The sequence below is a fragment of the Amphiprion ocellaris genome, chromosome 15 (genome assembly GCF_022539595.1).
Source record: "Amphiprion ocellaris isolate individual 3 ecotype Okinawa chromosome 15, ASM2253959v1, whole genome shotgun sequence".
Classification (NCBI taxonomy): Eukaryota; Metazoa; Chordata; class Actinopteri; family Pomacentridae; genus Amphiprion; species Amphiprion ocellaris.
In genome coordinates this window covers 25,909,769-25,928,345 of record NC_072780.1, presented here as the reverse complement: position 1 = coordinate 25,928,345, position 18,577 = coordinate 25,909,769, and the positions used below count along the sequence as shown (strand labels likewise).

Genomic DNA, 18,577 nt, shown 5'->3' with positions numbered 1-18,577 from the left:
CACTGAACACCATTTACATCCATATTTACTTGCAGGTGCTTTTCTTTCTTCACTGCTTTTGCTGCAGCTACGTTACTTGGCACGTCATCTGTAGGTCAGTTTGAGTTCAATTTCAGGAACGAGGATCTCATCAGTGCTTCTCCACAACCACAAGCTTAACAGGGACAGGAACATGAACGTCAATAACAAATACACACTTAGACTTCTTTAAAAAAGATTTCATATTGTTTGCCAGTTCATTTTGTACTTGTGCCAACTGAAACATTTCAAACATGATCTGTCCCAAATCATCTCTAAACCACTGATTCTCTGAACCCCAAGCAGTGTCTGTGCATTTTTCACTCACTATGGGCTCATTTTTCACTGTAATATAAGGTCTTGCACCTCTATGGAAACAGAACATCCATTGCTAGAAGTAGAGAGAACTCAGAAATGTCTTCTGTGCTGTATTACACAGTTATATTGCCATAAATTACAAAAAATGGGAAAAAACACATTTTAATTTCTTTATTTGTTTTATTTTGTTTCACTAACAGCTTCACATTTGCAATTTTTGGTCGGTAGAAATGGTTTATTTTTCGCAAATGTTTAAGTGAGACATGTAGAATAAAGTGTATTTGATGAAATATGACAATTTTAAGCTAAGATTTGGTGAAGTATTTTGACAGATCGACACGTCACAGATAGGTAGTCTGAAGACCGCCTTTTTGTTTTCGCAGTTTCAGGCTGATACATGGTGTAATCGTGGCATTCTTTTTAAACATACCATGCCTTTTCCAACCCACCAGTAGATTTTGGGGTTCAGAGAGTTTTAAGTTAAATTTGAACAAACTGTGTACCATTTAGCATCATTTTTCAATGACTTCAATTGCGTTCAATAATTGACACTCTGAGTCCATATCCAAATGTTCTCTACTGGTGTTGTCACTGTCACTCCTTTTGAAACATGCAACCATGAATGATGAGGTTATTGTTGTGAAATGGAGTTCTTTAATACAAACCATAATCTTTACCCAAACTTAACCAAGCAGTTTTGGTGCTTAAAACAAACCAAAAGGCACGTAAAAAGCACAAATTAAGTATCAAACTTTAGCAAAATTAAGTAAAATGTGTGAAAGTCCTGTCACTTGCACCCTTCCAGCCCCTTTGTAAAGCTGTTTAAATGGAAAAAACTCTGATATATCAAATATTGACACCAATAAAGGACGCCTTGTACGTATCTCTGAGAGGCCAGCAGCTTTGACAAAGCAGCAGTATTTGACAGCCTGGGAATGAGAACGATTTGGGCTGCTGTTTGCTGCTTAGGACGTAGTGTACAGCAACTTTTTAGAGTGTTTTCTCCATAAACAGCTGCTTCTGAAGCCAAAATCAGACCACACAGAATGAACCAAAACTGTAAAGTTGAATCCGGGCAGCTAAATGAGCTAAAAACTCGCTGTGTGAAGTCATAGGGAGTCATTTGATGCACTGTTGTAGTAAAAATATATTGATGCTCTGCGATATCTGCCGACTGCTCTGTATAACTGAATGAGTGGATGCAAGTTTTACCACCTCGGAGGAGGGAAGTGATTTAACTGTCATTGGTCCCCAGCGTACCCCCTCATCTCCCCAGTCTGCTAGTGTTGAAGCCAACCCCTCGATCCCAGGCAACAAACAAAACCACTCCAGCCAGTCTCCATCTGTGTGTGTAGCTGTGTGAGTTTTGGCTTTAACTGTTGAGCAACAAACACTATCTTCAGGAAAATTTAGGAAGAAAAAAAATGCTATTGGAGGCCTAAAATAGCAGCAGACCCCCTGGTGTGGCAAAGTTTGATAGATAAAAGGCTCCGCCTGGGGCAAAGTGTGATGACAGAGTCTGCTGCTTGTTCCCTCCACTGTCTGTTCTGACAGAAGATTGAAAGTCTTAATGTTTCGACGCAGCTTTTTGCTTATCAAAATAGAATCTGTTCAAATGATTTCCTCAAGACAAACATCCATAAACAAGGTGGAGACTCGGCTTCTTACGCTGTTACTTTTGAAAGATTGTCACTACGTTGGGACGCCTTCAAAATCAGCTCTTGACAGCTAAAATCAATAATCAATAGGCATCATTTTGAATAACCAACAATAAATGTGGGTTTTGCACATAAAACACAACCTTTCAGCGATGTTTAAAAATGGATTTGGCCGGAATTTAACACTTTCACTGCAGTTTAAAAGACTTTTATTTGTCCCAACACAAGGTAAAAGCAGCAATAAAGTTGACTAAGACAGTAATGCAACATGTCAAAAAGTGTCAACTACAGATGTCTCAGAAAATACAGTATATTGCTGACCAAAGCTGTGATAGAAGTCCACAATGATAAAGACGGCATCCTTTGCCAATCACTTCACTTTCCGCTCTGTATTTAAAAATGAAATAATGTAAATGAAAAGACAGCTGATTTTTGAGTGCAAAACCTGTGAAACAGTGGAGGTAGAGATATCCTGACTTTTACTGACCAGTATCCATTAAACTCTGAAAATGCTGAAGCCTGCATTTCCCCTAATGCAGCTTGATGTGATGCCACATTCATTTAATAGCAGATTTGTCTAAATTACCTGTGTCGGTCGTGTAAATGGTGTTTAAGTCAATATCCAAGTTGTAATGACACCTGAATTTACATTTTTTTATGGAAAAATCTGAGTGTAACTGAGCAAAATCAATACCAGAAACTATACTTATTTATAATAATAAATTTATAATAATAATAAACTATTGTTAGATTAGTATGTTAGCATTTGTTAACAAGAAAAGCACTCTGCCAAGGGCGCAGTACTCTGCCAAGAATGTTCATTTCTCAATTTCTTTATTCAGAAGTCACGGCAACATAGAATCTGGCCAATTAATGTAGACCTACCCACAAACTAAAGAAATACATAAAAAATTACTCTGCGGTGAGCACAGGCATGTGCTATGCATGCGTACGTTACGTACGGATACCGAACTGCATGACTTAAACATGTAGCGGGCCGAGTCAATTGATGCAGGTAACTGACACAGCATTCACTTGTTGTCATGGTTATGGTGACGCCATGCCATGAAATCCTTAACAAATCCATGAATCTAGACTATAAGCTGCATCACTACCAAAATCTAATGAGGTGGACCTTCCCTGAAAATTTCATCCAAATCCGTTTTTGAATAATGTTGCACACGGACAGACAGATTCACAGATTCACAGACAAATGTACGCCAGTCGTCACATAACTCCGACGCTTTCCTTGGTGGAGTAATTAGCATAAGAGATAAGACTGGGATACAATGTATCAAACCAATACATAGTCAATCTAAAAGGACCAAAATATCAATTAATTTAATCGATTAACCATCAGCTGTAATGAGAAAGAGCAGCAATGGAAGGAGAAGACGACAAGGAAACTGATGGCAATGGAGAAGACAAAGAAGATGATGAACCAGACCAACAAGAAAGTGCTGACGAAGAAGACAGTAAATCAGGCAAAGAAGATGACAAAGAAGAAATGGAAGAAATAAACAAAGAAGACAGTAAAGAAGAGGAAGAAGACAATAAAGGCAAAGACTTTAAAGAAGATTCCAGAGATGATAAAGAAAAAGATAATGACGAAGAAGAAGACAACATGGCGACATGGAAGAAGAGAACAACAAACCCAAGAAAGACTGAGGACAAAATGATGACCAAGAAGAAGATTGAAGAGACAAAAAGGAGATGAAGAAGATGACAAAAACATAACAAAAAAGAAGATGAAACAGATGATGATGACAAAAAAGACGATGAAGAAGAAGATGATGTAGAGGAAGAAGACAAAAAATGGTGAAGATTTCAAAGAAGAGGACTACAGAGACAATAAAGGAGAAGATGAGGAAGACAAAGAAGAAGAAGACAAAGATTGCAATGTAGAAGAAGAGGGCAAGATAGATAAAGACAAAGATGGTGAAGAAGGAAAATAACAGAGCAAAAAAGATGGCAATGATGAAGACTGAAATGATGATGATGATGATGATGATGATGATGATGATGATGATGATGAGGAAGAAGACAAAAAAAACATCCAAACCTTTGAAAGACATTGCACAGACCATAAAGAAGAAGATGGAGAAGGCTACAAAAAACACAACAATGATGACAAAGACAAAAAAGAAGGTGATAGTGATCTAGAAGAAGAAGACAATAAAAACTGAAACTTGAAGAAAATGATGACCACAAAGAAGATTGCAGAAACAAAAAAGAAAATTACAAAAAAACACTACAAAGAAGAAGAAAATGGTAAAAATGATGATGATTGACAAATAGACGATAAAGAAGAAGATGGCAAAGACAACACAGATGCTGAAGATGCAAAAGAGAACCAAAAAAACAACAACAATGAAGATGTTAAAGAAGGAGAGCAACAAGATGAAGAAGAAAAAGATGTAGAAGTAGAAGATGATGCCAAGTTGAAGAAAAACAAGTCATAAAAACTCACTCAGGTCCATTTGGATCCTGACGTGATTGAACTTTTGGACCATATCAAGAGCTCCATTCCTGACAACCAAAAATCACCAGGACTCTTCCTCTGAATACCAAGAAAGTCACAAAAAATTTATTACAAGACTTTCAAGTACTTCTAAGCTGTGCAGATTTTTTTTTTTTACTGTTGTTTTGTGGAGGTTCTCCTCAGCTGCTTTAATAAACTCTGTGCTCCAACCCACACATCACACTGACGACAGCGAACAACATCTGTGTTACTCGATGTATCTGCATGGAGGTCACATTTTTACAGAATTTAGAGGATTTAACTTTTAATATTGAACATGTAAAGCCTCAGGGTGAGCTGATAACTGAACACTATCAGTACAGAGTCTCTGGTTTGATTCCTGACTAGCTGGATATCAATGTCTTTGCTGCTTCTACCAGAAATAAGCGGAAAATGCGTGGTTGTTTTGGTCCTTTGGTAGTTGTTTTGACCCAGTGTGTTGTCATTTTGCATGTCTGAGTTTAAAGTTTGTGTGTCATTGTAGTTGTTTTGACCATGTGTGTCGTCATTTTTACATCACTTTTTTGCTATTTTTTGTCATTGTAGTTGTTTTAACCCTGTTTGTTGTCATTTTGCATGCGTGAGTTGCAATTTTGTGTTTGTGTGTTTTGCCCCCTTTTTTATACCTAATTTGTGTCCCTTTGTTGTCATTTGTCTCTCTTTGTTGATGTTTTGTGTGTCTTTCTCATTTCTATACATCTCTCTATGTCCTTTTGCCTTTTTTGGTTTTTATTTTTGCATCTCTGTATCACTGTTTTCTGCCTTTTGTAGTTATGTTGACCCTTTTGTGATTATTTTGACAATTGTATTGTCATTTTTATGTCTCCTTGCTGTTTAGTGTCTTCTTGTCGTTCCTGTGCGTCTCTCTATATTCATTCTTCCTTTTTATTATCATTTTTCATCTGTTTGTTGTCACTTTAAATCTGTGCTGAAGTTATTTTTTGTCTCTTCTTTTCTGCTTTGTATCTTTTTGTAATTATTTTGCCTCTTTTGTGGTTGGTTATAGACTTTATGTCGTCATTTTTCCCCTCTTTGTTGCCATTTTGCGTCTCTTTGTTACTATTGTGTGTTTTGTTATAGTAATTTTGACCCTTTGTGTTGTCATTTTATGTTTCCATGCTGTTTTCTGTGTTGCAGTTCTCGTGCATTTTTCTGTCATCATTTTTCATCTCGTGGTCATTTTAAGTCTGTACCTGAGTTATTTTTCATCTCTTATTTACAGGTTTTGTCTTTATGTAGTTTTTTGCCTCTTTGTAGTTAATATGTGGCTTTAAAACTCATTAAAATTCAAGTTAAAACCTCCATCAAACAGACATTTTCCAGCTAATTTCATCAACCTGCAAAACGTCAGGCGGCTGTCGAGCTCGGGGAGGTGTTTTGGTGTTTTGCTGTTTGTGAATTAGTTTACGAGCGGGATGATAAATGAACATGATCCGCTTTCCAAACTCTGGCACTTTGTGACTGCGGCCGCGGACTCGCCTGCTCTGCCAGACGCTCAGTTCAGGTGCCAGTGATTATTGGAGGCTGAATCCTGCTCTCCAAATCGGTTTGGCTCACAGAGAACCGAGTGCGGCAGGTGAATGCTGGAATCCACTAAAATCTGCTGCAGACAGAAGTCACACTCCAACTCTGAAATTTCAGTATGTGGTGCTAAAAAAAATGAAGCTTTAAAAAAAAAAAAAAAAAAAAAAAACGCTGTTGGATTTGCACTGAGCTGAGCAAGCCTTCTCTTATTGAACATTATTAATAAAAAAAAATAAATAGCAATATATATGTCAGAAATAGATGAAATGTATGAAACTCTGAAAATTTTAATTACATTCCTCAGAAACGCAAACATTGGAGATATTTTAACATGAAGAATAATCGTATGATGTGCATAAACATCACCTCTGAGACATGAATGTTATTAAGAGTATTATCTGAAGCGTAGATATAGATTTTGCACAATTTATATGCATTTTTGTTTGTATATATATATTTTGGTGGTGCTGTGAGAAATCTAAGATTTGTTAACTGTCCAACTATCATCAAACTGTCTTCAGACTTCACCTTTAAATGTGACCATTTTGGAAAAAAATACAGAAAACAGCAGCCTTTATTTCTGAATCTGAATCTTAAAACCAAACAGATTCTGTGTTTTGGTGCAAATTGGGGTTAAAATTTGTCTGTTTTCCATTTTTTATGGACTAAAGCAATACTTTTCTTGGCTTCCTTCTTTTTCTGATAACTGCATTTGATTAGTTTTTAGTCGATTTCTGTTTGGAAGGTTTTGAGGGTTATTTTGCCTACATATTAGTTCCCTTCAGTGCTTTTTTTCCTACAGCAGCTACAGTTATAGTTGCTATGAATCATGGAGTCATCAATCACAGAAACTCATTTGTGGATTGTCTGCATTTCTGTGCCATTTTTTCTTGTCGGTTCTTTTGCTGTTCCTTCCCCAAATGCTTTCATTGTCATTTATAGCTACAATTACAGATGTTTTCTGTTTGCTTGGAGGCAGCAGATGAACCTATGGAAACAGTATTGTCTTATTTTATCCTTTCCTCTCCCAAACTGGTTGAGGCAGACAGCTGCCCTCCTCAAACCTGGTTCTGCTGGAGGTTTCTTCCTGTTAGCTCTGTTGACTGCAGGTAGTTTCTGGATGTTTCTTTGCTCCTGTCACATTTTTGCTCACTGTGGGCATTTTTTTTACTTCAATATAAAGTCCTGCACCTCTATGGAAACAGAACAACCATGAATAGAAGAACAGAGAACTTCCAAATGGTATTTAGGCTGTATGACACGTATGATGGCATTAAAAAAGACAACAAAAAATGCTGCATTTATTTGAAAATTAAACAACATGTACACCATTTTCCAAGTGGCCACATGTATACCACTGCTGAGAAGAAAGCGGTGACTCTACTTACCATAGATACACTGCCTGGCTAAAAAAAAAAGTCGCCACCTGGATTTAACTAAGCAAATAGGTAAGAGCCTTCAGCTGGATAATTACTGCAGTGATGAATATGTTTCAGCAGGCAACAACTTATTTAACACTAGCTGATGCAGTGAGGAGCTTCTCATTTCTTAAACAACCATGTCGGATGACGTATCCTGTGGTCATGGAAAGGATGTTAATCTGTCTCAGAAGGATCAAATTATTGGCCTGCACCAAGCAAAGAAAATGACTAAGGAGATTCCTGAAACTAGTAAAATCGAGTTAAGAATCGTCCAACGCATTATTAAAACCTGGAAGGATAGCAGTGAACCATCATCTTCCAGTAACAAATGTGGTTGGTCATGTGATCTGAGGAGTCCAGATTTACCCTGTTCCAAAGGGTGCATCAGGGTAAGAAGAGAGATGGATGAAGTGATGCACTCATCATGTCTAGTGTCTACCAGCATGTGGAGGTTAGGGTTATGATCTGGGGTTGGTCAGGTTCAGCAATGTTATGTTCCCAAAGAATGAGGTCAGCTGACTACCTGAATATACTGAATGATCAGGTCTTTCTATCAGTGGAGTTTTTCTTCCCTGATGGCATGGACATGTTCCAAGATGATGATGCCAGGATTCATGGGGCTCACATTGTGAATGAGTGGATCAGGGAGCATGAGACATCATTTTCACATATGGATTGACCTCCACAGAGTCCAGACCTCAGCCCCACTGAGAATCTTTGGGATGTGCTGGAGAAGACTTTGCGCAGTGGTCCGACTGCTATCAACAGTACAAGATCTTGGTGAAAACTTAATGCATCTCTGGATAGAAATAAATTCTGTGACATTGCAGACGCTTATCTAAACGATGCCACAGCAATGAGTGCCATTGTCAAAACTAAAGACCTAAATGCAGTCCAACAAAATATTAGAGTGTGCGGCTTTTTTTTTTTTTTTTTTTTTGGCCGGGCAGTGTATTTTTGTTTAATTCATTTCCATACTTGTCTCCTCTCTGCTCTGTGTTAGCACTACCTGCAATTCAACCAAAAAGTACCATAATTTTTCTCATTTGAATGTTGGTCACTAATGTCCTGATGGTTGCACCAAGGTATGCAGAGTTTTTAGTTTTTTACAGAATCTAGTCAATGCAAACAGTTCATTTTGGGTTAATTTATAAATAAGGCATGTAGACTGAAGTGATTTGGAGGAAATGTCATGATTTCAAGGTTAGATTTTGCTAAATTTTCAAACATCATGGCAAATCACAGCTATGATAAATGGTTTAATTTAGGCAATTTCTTAAACATAATATGATTTTCAAACCCGCTGGTGGGTATTAAGGTTCAGCAGGTTAAATAAATCATTAGAAACATCTTGACACTTTGGCCACTGAAAAAAACTGCTTAAATCCCAGCAACACAAAACAAATCAACAGTCTGCAATTAATCTAAATGCAAACGAAAGTCAAAGTACTGACAGAAAAAGACAACTAAGCACCAACTCTGTCAAAAAAAATAAATCCAAAAACAACCTGCGGGGAGAAAAAGCAGACAAAATAGATACACAAGTAATTTGGTGTTGGCGGTCAGAAATCAATCAGCGATCGTCTCATATTCAACTCTCATCACTGGAATTAAAGCGCGTCGCAAGTCATCCATATGAAAAAAGTTACTCAGCCATTAGGCGAAACATTATCGGAATGAATATGCATCCCTGATAGTATTCTGTACTAATCATAGCGTTCTTTTGGGGAGAAGGCCAAGGTAAATGGTAGATAGAGAGAATATTAAAAATAACAGCTCCGAAATTAATTTCCACAAAATGTTCCCACATTTTAAAAATGGAGAGAACGGGGGAAAAAGCCCAATTGGTTGAATTATGTTGAATCAACATGAGGCTTTAAAGTTCATTTTAACCTGTTTTTAGCATCGGTCGGGGAAACGTAAAGGTCAGAGGTCACGGCAGCAACATGATACTCATAAAGAAGGAGAGCGATGCTATCACGCACATTATTTTAATGATTGATGGAGCAAAAACAAATTCCTGCAGCTCAAATTGATGCGACGACGTCCCCGGTTTATCTTAGTGTGCGTGTGCTTCAGTGGTGTGTGTTTGTGTGTGCTCCATCCATTGTCCTGTCTCACTAATCACAGCAGCTCGGGGCTTCATTTAATCAGCCGAGCGCCGCAGCGTCCCATAATAACTTATCAACACTCGTAGCTTATAGATGAAGGCTTAATTGCCAAAATACTGTGGCGTTTCTCCCTCGCTGTCATCATTATAATGTGGAACTCTGAGGCTCAGACACTGAAAGTTACCCGTTTCCAGGAAACCGTGATCTTACAATAGAAGACATTATTTCATTTTAATTTTGCACCTTTTAAGCCTTAATGACAATCTTTTTATCCGGTGAAAAACCTTTGATTTGAAGCCAAAAAAACAAGTTACAAGGACCCAAAGCTCCCAGCACTCCCGATGTGGTAGTTGGGAGTCTCTTTGTGGTTGTTTTGACCATTTATTTATTTTTTGCACCTTTTTGTAGTTGCTTAAACCCTTTTGCAGTTGTTTTGACTCTAGGTGCTGTCAATTTGCATCTCTGTGTTGCCGTTTTGTGTCTCATTGTGGTTATTTTGACCATTTATGTATTTTTTAGCCCCTTTTGTAATTGTTTAAACTCTTTTGCAGTTGTTTTGACCATGTGTGCATCCCATTTTGCATCCCTTTGTTGCTGTTTTGTGTCCCATTGGCATTCTCTTGCCTCTTTTGTAGTTGTTTTCTATCTTTTTGCTACTGTTTTGTGGCATTGTACTTGTTTTGACTGTTTTTGTAGTTGTTTTCACCATGTGTGTGGTCATTTTGCAACTTTCTGTTGCTATATTGTGTCCGATAGTGATTATTTTGACCATGTTTGTATTTTTTTTTCCCTTTTGTGGTTCTTTTCTATCTTTTTGCTACTGTTCTGTTTGTAGTTGTTTTGATCATGCATGTTTTGCATCTATTTGTTGCTGTTTTGGTGTCTCATTGTGTTTGTTTTGACCATTTTTGTATTTTTTTGCTCTTTTTTGTATTTGTTGAAGCCCTTTTGTAGTTGTTTTGACCATTTTTGCATCCCTTTGTCGCTGTTTTGTGTCTGTATGCTGTCATTTTGCATCTTTTTGTTGCTGTTTAAACGCTTTTATAGTTGTTTTGACCCTGTCTGCTTTCATTTTGCATCGTATTGTCATTTCCTTGCCTCTTTTGTAATTGTTTTCTATCTTTTTGCTACTGTTTTGTGTCATTGTAGTTGTGTTTGCCTTCTTGGTAGTTGTTTAAACACTTGTAGTTTTGAGCATTTTTGCAGTTGTTTTTACCATGTGTGCAGTCATTTTCCATCTCACTATTGCTGTTTTGTTTCTCATTTTGATTATTTTGACTCTTTTATGGTTGTTTTCTGGATTTGCTACTGTTTTGTGTATCGTAATTGTTTTGCTCCATTTTCCCATTGTTTAAACCCTTTTTCAGTTGTGACCATTTTTCTAGTTGTTTTGATCACAATTTTGCATCTTTTTGTTGTGGGATTGTGGCTCAGTGTGGTTGTTTTGACCATTTTAGAGTTGTTTTGAACATGTGTGCTGTCATTTTACATCTCTTTGATGCTGGTTTGTGTCCTGTTTTGGTTGTTTTGTTTCTCTTTTTAACTTGAAACTTTTGGTGTTTGCATTGACCCTTTTCCTTGTTGTTTAAACCCTTCTGTAGTTGTTGTGATTCTACATGTTGTCATGCTAAATCTTTCTCTGCATCATTGTGGCCATTTTCTCCTTTTTGTAAAAAGTGTCAACAGTGAGCTCATCAGAGAAAATTTAGGAGGCTTCGACAAAAACAGTAGTGTTATTTAAGCTTTAATTGAAATATTAAGATGAACATGAACAGACAGCTCATTTATCTGACATGGTGATGTCAGACCTCTTAATTTATGAACTGACTGTGTAAAAAAGCAAACATAAAACTCGCTATAAGACCTGTTAAACCTGAGAGAAGCTGCAGATTCAAGAGGTGATTCTTTGGACTTTTCACAGTCGATGCTTCATTAGTGTAAAAATATTGATTACGGTAAATGAAAGCTTCTCAATCAGGATAAATGAGGACCAAAGCCTGGTTCTGTGCAGGTGAAATCAAGACACTGGCTTCTCTCGCACATCTGGGTATTTTATGTATGTTTTGCTGTCCATTGTCCTGTTAGTGTAATCACAGCGCCTGCAGGCCTTGTTTAATCACTTGCACACAAATCACAACTTTAACACAGTTTCCGCTCTTACATGGATTAGGAGAGCGTGGACCGGCCGGCCGCTCAGGTCCGCCCTGATTTCACGTGTCCCAATTCCCAGCAGCACCAGGCGACCATCAGCACCGGCTCCTGGCACGATTGCTTTTTAATCCCCCTCTCTTTTGTTTTTTTTTTTGGGTTTTTTTGGGGTTTTTTTTGGGGGGGGGGGGGTTCTTGTGAAACTGACATTTTCTCTTGTGCTGAGAAACGTTTGACAGTTTTTAATGCCCCTCCTCTTCTCTCTTCTGTCTATTTCAGGTGCGAATAGGATTTACCGCCATCACCGCCGCCGCTGCTGCTGCTGGAAACATACAGGAGGAAAGGAAAAAAAAAACAAAGAATGGAGCAACAAAAGAAGAGTTTTTTTAAATATATCAGATTTTTTTTTTTTTTTTTTAAATAATTTTTTGTTTTTTACCGATTTTTATCTCTTGATTGTCGCATCCCAGGTCACACACAACATCCTCCTTCCTTGCGTCGGAGCTAATTTCGACCTGAGGTGGCCCCTCCAACAAAACGAGTTTCAAGTTTTTATTTCAGGACAGGCGCAAATATGCACCCAAATTGAAATCCGAAGGAGAAATTCAGGGTCACGACGTGTGAAGATAATTGAAATTTGCCTCCCTTACAGTGGATTTAGAATTGCAGCTTTCAGTTTTTCACAGCAACATGAGTTTTCTAATAATGTTATTATCCGAGGCTTCGCTCTGCACGTGCACAGATGAGGCTCGATGCACGAACACCATCATCTTATAAGGCAGAAGCTGATTTCCAAAACGCTGTAAACAATCGTAGTTAGTGATCGACTGTGATACAGGGAGTTCTCAACATGATGAAGCTTCCCTTTCAAGTTTCTCTTCAGTAGGTCTGAGTTCAAGCTTTCCCTTAAAGAGGTCGATTAGATTTAATGTGAGTAATACTTGAAACATCTCTGATTTCCAGAGAATAAATCTAAAAAAAAAAACAAAAAACAGGCTGTGAATTCCGTCAAATTTCAATAAAATACCACATGAACCCGTCACCTCGCTGCAGTGAGGACACTCTGACCTCACAGTGGGGCGGGGCTACAGGAGGTCACCTGAGGTCAGAGGTCAACCAGAGAGAACAGCAACTTTGTAGGCTGGAGCCAAGTTACATGTTTGAATATCAGTATGGAAGCTTTCTATTCCATTATTTTCATTTAACTCAAACGTTATGACATTTCAACAATCAAATTATTGACTCTCAAAATACGACCTTTTCACTCATAATTTATACTTAAGTATGTCAAATACTGACTTTTATCACATAATTGTGATTGTAAAGCTTAAACTTTTTAATTTATAACTTTATTCACTATTGCATAATTGTGAAAGGTTAGTTCGTAATTCTGACTGACCTAATTTTGATTTTGAACTTAAAATTTAACGTTATTACTTTTACTGGTACTTCTATGTACATAGTAGTACTGTTTACTCCTTTTTTTATCTCATATTTTGACTTGCCAACTCAAAAATGTGACTTTACAAATTTAAAATTTAGATGTTTTGCTTCAGTGTTTGACTGTTTATCTCAAATTATTGACAGTCTCATAGTTACAATATCCTGATTCCTAATTTTCACTCAACTTTGTGACGTCTCAACTCACAAAAAAGTCTTTTTATCTTACAGGCTGGACTTTAAAAGGTTTGATGAAATTATTGTCATAAGTACAACTTTTTCACAGGTAACTTTGACCCCGTATGTCAAGTTTTGACTTTCCATCTCTTTAGAATATTGATTTCATTTGTCCAGATTTTTATTTAGTTATTTTCTTTCTCATGATCAGGATTTTTTTAACTGATAATTTTGACCTGAAATGTCATAATTTTTACTTTTTCTCTGATCATTTTGAGTTGTCATAATTTTAACTCACTAAGACTTTTTTGGGTTTCACTTTTTTGACACAAATGGGCTTCCATATTTGGCCTCATTGTGATGAGAAATGTTAAAATCCTTCACCTGCTATGTAAGCGGAGGCTTTGCTAGTATCTTAAAGTACATTTCCATGGACGCCTCTGTAGCTGAAGGCACATTAACTCCTCTCTCCTCATGCTTCCTGACTGTCAAGTAAACACAAATAATCTCACCCAAATATGAATAGAATGTTTCCATCCACCTGTTTTTATGTGCATGGAGAGAAAAAAAAGTGACAATTTTTTTTTTTTTAAAGAAAGATTCCTCGCATTAATACATGACACAGTCGTTTGCATGCAGAATTGGCTCCAGTGGCTGTTTATCTTCACGAGCCGGTAAACTAATATGCACACAACTGCAGCGGCTGGATGGAAACTTTGACTCATGAGCTGCACTTTGTATGTTAATGTCCAGATAACTTCCCTTTAAAAGGAATATTTACAGTCGACACAGAGGATCCAACATTCCCTAATAATATAATCAGACAGATTTGTATCTTTTAAAATGCTGTCCTCGCTTTGGTTTTGTTAGACTCCTTGTAATCATCCTGAAGTTTGCCTTTAAGAGCAAACTCAGTTCAGGATCTGCACTTTACCTTAAGTAAATCCCTGAACTTTCCCTTTAAGTGACCCCGGGGGGCGGCAGCGTTGGGGGGGATTAAGAGGCTGGGAACTCGGCGGACGGATGAGGCGATGTTGTGCGTGACCTGCGTTGCCGCGGAGACGCGATGAGGAGGGAGGTGAACCGGAGCACTGAATGTGTGCCTGCAGCAGCAGTCTGACTGTACACACCGACTGACCGACCGACAGGGTGGATTTAAAACAAACACATAAAAAAACAAACAAAAAAAAAAAACCAACACAAACGCCGAGTGCCAAAGCTGGGATCTGCTGCATTCTCACTACACTTTTGAAAAAAAGGGTTCTTCTTGTTGTTGTTGTAAATAGGATATATATGTTTGTTTATTTGTTTGTTTTGTTTTCCTGTATTGCTACAGATTTGTAAAATTTTGCGAGAAAACTTTTGTTACATTTTGTAAAATGGGAGCAACTCGTCCCCCTGAAACGCCCTCCTTTGTTTCCTTTCTTTTTTTTCTCATCTTGATGGACTTTTTCAACTTAAAAAAACGGTGCCAGCAGTGGCATACGTGTGTGCATTCACTTTAATTTTTAACCCCCCCCTCACCAATCTCTCCTCTTTCTGTACTGAAACGGAGTGGAACCACTACAGAAAAAACACACACACAAAAAAAGAAATATGACGGACCAGTTGGCAATACTTCAGTCACTTCTTCTTCATCTCACCGGCACTGGACTTCCGCCCGCCACTTCCCCGCTGAGAGGAGAGGAGAGGTGGGAGGAGAAAGGGGGAGGAAGAGGGGGGACGTCGCTTCACATCAAATCAGATTTAAAAAACAAAACACAAAAAAAGCACCTTTGGACCTTTTTTCTTTTTTTTTCTTTTTTTACTGTGCTGAAGTGAAGTCAAGTGCTATTATTATATTATTATTATATTATTATTATATTATTAATATTATTGTAGCCACTCTGTCTGGAACCCTTTTTTGAAGAAAAGCAAAAGAAAACTTAAAAAAAAGAAACTTAAGCCAATCTGCACTTCTTGTTCCGACGAACATGCTTGTATGACCAAGTGACTGTCGTGGATCTTTGTTTAAAAACCGATGAGGAACAAATAACAACAAAAAAAAAAAGAAAAGAAAAGAAACTGTCAACGTGGTGGCAAACGCAGAAGGATTCAATGGTAACGATCTTGCAAAACACACAAACTCGACAGTAAAAAATCTAGAATCATGCTGCCTGAATCATACTTTTATCTCTTTCTCTCTGTTTCTCTTACGCTTCTTCTATTCGTCTCTCTTACTTTCCACCCTTTCTTCACCTCTGTCTTTTTCCCCACTTCTTCTCTCTTCATTGATTGTTTTTATCTATCTATCTATCTATCTATCTATCTATCTATCTATCTATCTATCTATCTATCTATCTTTCTATCTATCTTTCTATCTATCTTTGTCGTCCTGCACACCATCATACACACCTGTAATAAACAAAAACAAACAAAAAAAGAGAAATAGCCTTTTATTCGATACATAACTACATGTTGGCTTGGTAGGCTTAGTTGAAACTAGTTCCATTCCGACAAAAAATAATAATAGTAAAAACAAAATATGAGCTTCTTTATGTATTGCTTCTGCCGCTGTAGTGTCCTGGTCAGATTTAAAGATGATAAGACTACATATATCTGAAATACTGTATTTACGAATGCATCCCAGGGCTGGCCTCAACAAGCAAACAGCAGGGGAGGGAGGGATTCTCAACTCCGTCCACTTCAGTCAGACGTTTTCCTGCAAAGCTCCGGCTGCTGGTGCGAGTCGATTTAAAAAAGACAAAAAAAAAAAAAAACAAATGCTTTTTTTTTCTTTGCTTGAAGTCTTTAAACATGTAGCGTTCAGCATCGTTAAAGCTCTCCGGCCCCGCAGAGAGCGCCTCCAGGTGGACGCACAGCCTTAGAAAGCTTCCTAGAGAGTTTTATTTTTGCAAGTGTATAGTTTTAATTGAATATTTTTCTGATGAATGATTGAATGTATTTGCTTTGAGGGGAGGAGAGGGGGGAGGAGTCCGTGCTGTGGATTTTACTGTCTGAATGTTGAAAGAGGAAAGAATCGAGCACACTAGTGGCAGGCTGGTAAACCAAGGACAGAAAAACAAACACAAAAAAAATGGTGCTATAATTAATTCTCTGGAAGATCAGTAGTAGCTGTTAAAGCTCTTTGCATTCACCTGAAGAATTCTGTTTGTTGGATCGCAAAAACATTGAGTGACTCAATAAGTAAGTGCCGTGTTTCAGTGTTAGCTTTTGAAATGTTACGAAAAACAGCAAAAAAAAAAACCCTTAAAAATTAGTTCCTGTTAGCGACTTTGGCTTATTCGTAGCAAAAATTCCAGGCTGCGTAATGTCGTCAGGAGGTGGTGCTTTAGGCTCCGTTACTCATGGCTGCATTAAAGACAGTAGAAGAAACCGCAAATAAACCATTCTTGACAACTATTAAAGGAAAAGTAAGAAAAAAAATTTTGTTTGTCTATGGAAAAAAGGAGAACAAGTCTTTAGGACCTTTCAGTCAATTTTTGGGGGGGAGGAATTAAAGCCTCAAGATTTATCCACACTACAGCAACACAAATTAAAACGCACAGTACGACTGGTGTGCTTGAGTCCTTCCTTTGGTTTCTTTTAAACTTCCTCTGTTTGCTCATGCTGAAATTTATCTTTGTGTGCACCTGGATTCCTCAAAAAAACAAGCTTTTGTGCGGTTAGATTTAAAACCCAGCGAGGTAACGATTTTCTACAGACGAGGCTGAAACACTGCGTACCCTGAAGTTTGCTCTGATTATGGACATGGTCAGTTCCAGCATCAAGAATTAAAGAATCTTTACAGTCAAAGCTTCAGAAATTATCTGTGAAATAGCGACATAGCCTGAAATTATCCTTTGTTTACAACCCTAATGCTTGCTTTTCTATCTAGACCCCAAAGCTGCAACTACAGAGGGTCATTTGTGCTGCAAAATCCTTTGCTTCAAAGTGCATTTCTTGTCTGATCCATCCTTAGTGGTCAAGTAAACTTCAAGGGTCTTTATCCGTCCTCAGCCTTCAGCTGTGTTCAGTTTTAAAATCAAAATTTTGTCAGATATTTGAACCAAGAAGAAAAATAGTAAAAGCTCTTATCTTGTTCATTTTACTTCTTTCTATGTCACTAAAGAAGCTTGAGGAAGGATCTTTCAAAGACAATCAAGACGTGACTCTCACCGAAATATTTTATTATTGGGAAAGTGTTGCAGAAATTTAAATCGTTCTGACTCTTCGGTCATTCATGCCAGATTGAATCTCTCTTAAATGGCTCAGAAATTAATGGAAACTTTCTGCAACATGTTGCATTTTCTAATCAAACTGACTCAACTCATTTGTGGAAAGAAGTAAAATAAAACAGGATAACTGCCGTCGACACCGAAACGTTTTAGACAGATTTCTAATATTTAGCGTCCAAGTTCTTTTGGTTTTACTTGTCATATCTGTGTATTTTTTTTTAAAAAGTCTCAGTGTCCCAACAAACTTCACGCAGGATGATGGTTTCTAATGACTTTTTGGGGAAACCAGGGGCTTTAAGTGTCTTTTTCCGGGGAGTTGAGGCCAGCCCTGCTTCATAACGGAGGATCTGCTTCTTCTACTACTGCTACTATCAAACAACCAGCCCTGGACACAGAAACAGGCCCCGACACTCTGTCAAATCCTCCAGCACTCGACGAGCTGTGTTCAATTTTTAACTTTGCATACCAGCATTTTCTGAAGTCAGAACCCAAAATTGATTTGGAGCACCAGCTTGCTTTTGTTCCCAACACAACGGAGACGCTACCATCGATCAGCTTGCGGCCCAAAGTCGGGCTGCGCTTTGGGCTACGGGTTCAAAAAAAGGCGTCTTTGGAGTTAAATAACAAAAGAACAGCCATCGATCTTTGTTTTAACACTGTTTGAAAAGTGTTGGAGCTCTGTTTCTGTCGCCCAGGTCAGCAAAACAACCTGTTGATGTCTGCTGTATTTCAATAAAACACAGCCTTTTTCAAAGGGTACACCTGCGCTCTTCACTGTCTTTGTTGTATGTCGTCTGATGCACCTAAACCCTGTAAAGTTTGCTATATTCTAAGATATATTCAGAATCCACACCGTTCAAGCTCGTGCTACAATTGAAATTTTTGTCAATTTTCTCCCTTATTGCTTAATAAGAGTGCAGAAAAGCTGAATTATATGCAGGACAAATAGGTTATAAGTCATCCAAAGAAGTCTCCTGGTTCCCTGCTGGACTGCAGTTAAACAAATTGGATCTGCCTATTTTTC

General features: G+C 37.8%; 1 protein-coding gene across 1 annotated transcript in view; it reads left to right on the top strand.

The window, feature by feature from the left end:
* LOC111571910 (zinc fingers and homeoboxes protein 2-like) overlaps positions 1-18,312 on the top strand; it is a 155,690-nt gene extending 137,378 nt beyond the window's left edge. The window contains exon 5 of the mRNA XM_023275323.3: positions 11,999-18,312. The gene's annotated coding sequence lies outside the window, so the exon portion shown is untranslated. The remainder of the gene's footprint in view (positions 1-11,998) is intronic.
* The last annotated feature ends 265 nt before the right edge of the window (positions 18,313-18,577 follow it).